At 36.4% G+C, this 2,554-nt stretch overlaps 1 long non-coding RNA gene across 1 annotated transcript in view; it reads left to right on the top strand.

Annotated features, from left to right (window-relative positions):
• Window positions 1–2,317, top strand: part of LOC119467150 — a 13,403-nt gene extending 11,086 nt beyond the window's left edge. The window contains exon 3 of the long non-coding RNA XR_005195682.1: window positions 782–2,317. This is a non-coding gene — a long non-coding RNA (uncharacterized LOC119467150). The remainder of the gene's footprint in view (window positions 1–781) is intronic.
• Window positions 2,318–2,554: the final 237 nt, after the last annotated feature.

Below are 2,554 nucleotides of genomic sequence, written 5' to 3'. Positions count from 1 at the left end.
TTTTAGTAGAGACGGGGTTTCACCATGTTGACCAGGATGGTCTCGATCTCTTGACTTCGTGATCCACCCGCTTCGGCCTCCCAAAGTGCTGGGATTACAGGCGTGAGCCACTGCGCCTGGCTCCAAAAGAATATTTTTAAGAGAGCAAGTTAATGAACAACTTTGTCCTTTTGGTACAATAAACAAACCAGAAAGCAAACAAAACTCATAAAAACTATTTGTTCAAATTGTGAAAAATACATAGCATTATTATATTGTAAGAATAAGTTTAGAAAACTGTTGCACTTCAGGCAGAAGCCCATTTTAGTTACCTGAGGTTTTGCTAAATTCAATAAGAATTTTATTTTTTTCTGATTATAATGATGATACTTGCTCAAAATCAAGCAATACCTAATTATATAAACATAAAAGCCACTTAGTATCCCAATCCCCGTGAGGTAATCATATTTTTTGAATATGTATATATACACTTATAAAACATATGTACATATATAATTTTGTATATGTTGAACTATGTTATGCACACTATTTTATAATTTTGAACCATAAGTTATATGATTGTTCTGTTATTTAATTCAGATATATATGACTTTTAAATAGCTGTGTGGCATTTCATTTATTTCATACACGTGGTTTAACTATTTCCTAGTTTATTATATAAATTTTTTCTCCTCCTCCTGCCTGCTGTTATGAATAACATGGCAATGTATTCTGTACAAAAATATTTCCATTCCTGTCAGATTAGCTTCTTGGTGTAAAATCAAAAATGTGGAATTCCTAGGGCAAACTGTCTTTTAGAAAAGCTACATCAATCTGTGCCCCCAACAGCAGTGAGCCAGTTTACCCTCCCGATTCACAGCATTAAGTGTTCTCCATCTTTAATCACTACCTGTAGATCTAGGGTCAGCAAAACTAACACTCTCGGGCCAAATCCAGTCAGCATCTTTAGGGTTGTAGGGAAAAAAAATGGTAATGAAGAATGTGTGACCAAAACTATATGTGGCCCACAAAAGGGAACATTTCTATTATCTTAGCTGTTCACAGAAAAAAAAAAAAAAAATGCCAGCTCCTGGATTAAAGGAAAAATTGTCTTTACTCTTGGTAATATTAGCTTTTCTTTACTTATCTGTGAGTTCAAGTAGACTTTCCATGTACATGTGGGTGGTGTTTATATTTCTTCTTTTGTCAATTACACCTCCTTTACCCACTGTCCTATTAAGTCGCTCATCTTTTTTACTCATTATAATGCTATGTATTAGAATATGTGTATTTTGTCATGTATTTCACAAGTATTTTTCTCCGTGTCAATTTGCTATTAAGTATGTATCTTTTATATTGAACAGAAAGGTTTAGTGTTTATGCAGTCAACACAAATGTTCAGAGAATGATAGCAGGTGCTACTTTAGATATGGTAGTGAAAGAAGTTCTCTCTGACAAGGTGACATTTGAGCAGAGAACTGAATTAAAAGTGAGAGAGGAAGCCATTCATATATATGGATGAAGGGGAATCCAGGCCATGTGAACAGCAAATGCACAGGCCCCAAGACCACCTGGGGAGGTTTGTTTTGGAGACCCTGACACGCGACGGATGAATGAAATACACTTTTGTACACCAGAGTATAGTGAATTTGAGTGGGCTAGGGAGGTTGTTAGCTGCTTTTAGAGGGTGATTGCCCCTAACCGACCACAACGTTTTTTTTTTAATTTAGTATAGATTTAATAATAGAAGTTTTAAGTTAGCATGTTTGTGGATAATTAATATGGTTAAAAGAATGGTTTTATGAATGATAACAGGTTTTGGTTTGGGGCTTTAGAATAAACACCATTAATGGGTAATTTTTTTTTTAACCTTTTTTTGAGAGGGCTATTTAGCATAAAGTTTACATGAGTAAACAAATTAGAGTAGGGATAAAGGAATGTGGGGTAAACAGACTTAACTTGGGAAGCTTTTATTATTTTAATTTTTACCCTATGACTTAAAGTTTTAATGTAAGAACTGGCTGCCTTTAGCTTGTTTTATTAAACATTTTGGCTTTTCAAAAGGTTTGAGACTATATAACTTTTAAAAATATTTTTTAAGTATTTTCCCAGCCACCCCGAGTGAATCCCAACAGCCATTCATATATATGGATGAAGGGGAATCCAGACCATGTGAACAGCAAATGCAGAGACCCCGAGATAGGAGCTTTCATGGCATGTTGGAGGTACTGCCCACTATGACTAAAATGGAGGGAGATTGGTAGGAGTTGAAATTAGGTGTGGAAGGATGAGATCATGTAGAGCTGTGTAAGCTATGATAAGAACATAGATTTTATTCTGAATTCCAGTAGAAGTCTAGAATATTGGCCAGGTTCGGTGGCTCACATCTGTAATCCCAGCACTTTGGGAGGCCAAGGCGGGTGGATCACGAGTTCATGAGTTCAAGACCAGCCTGGCCAAGATGGTGAAACCTTGTCTTTACTAAAAATATAAAAATTAGCCAGGCACGATGGCAGGCGCCTGTAATCTCAGCTACTCGGGAGGCTGAGGCAGGAGTATCTCTTGAACCCAGGGG

This window comes from Cebus imitator, unplaced genomic scaffold (genome assembly GCF_001604975.1).
Source record: "Cebus imitator isolate Cc_AM_T3 unplaced genomic scaffold, Cebus_imitator-1.0 Scaffold262, whole genome shotgun sequence".
NCBI lineage: Eukaryota > Metazoa > Chordata > Mammalia > Primates > Cebidae > Cebus > Cebus imitator.
This window is presented reverse-complemented; position numbering and strand designations above follow the sequence as displayed.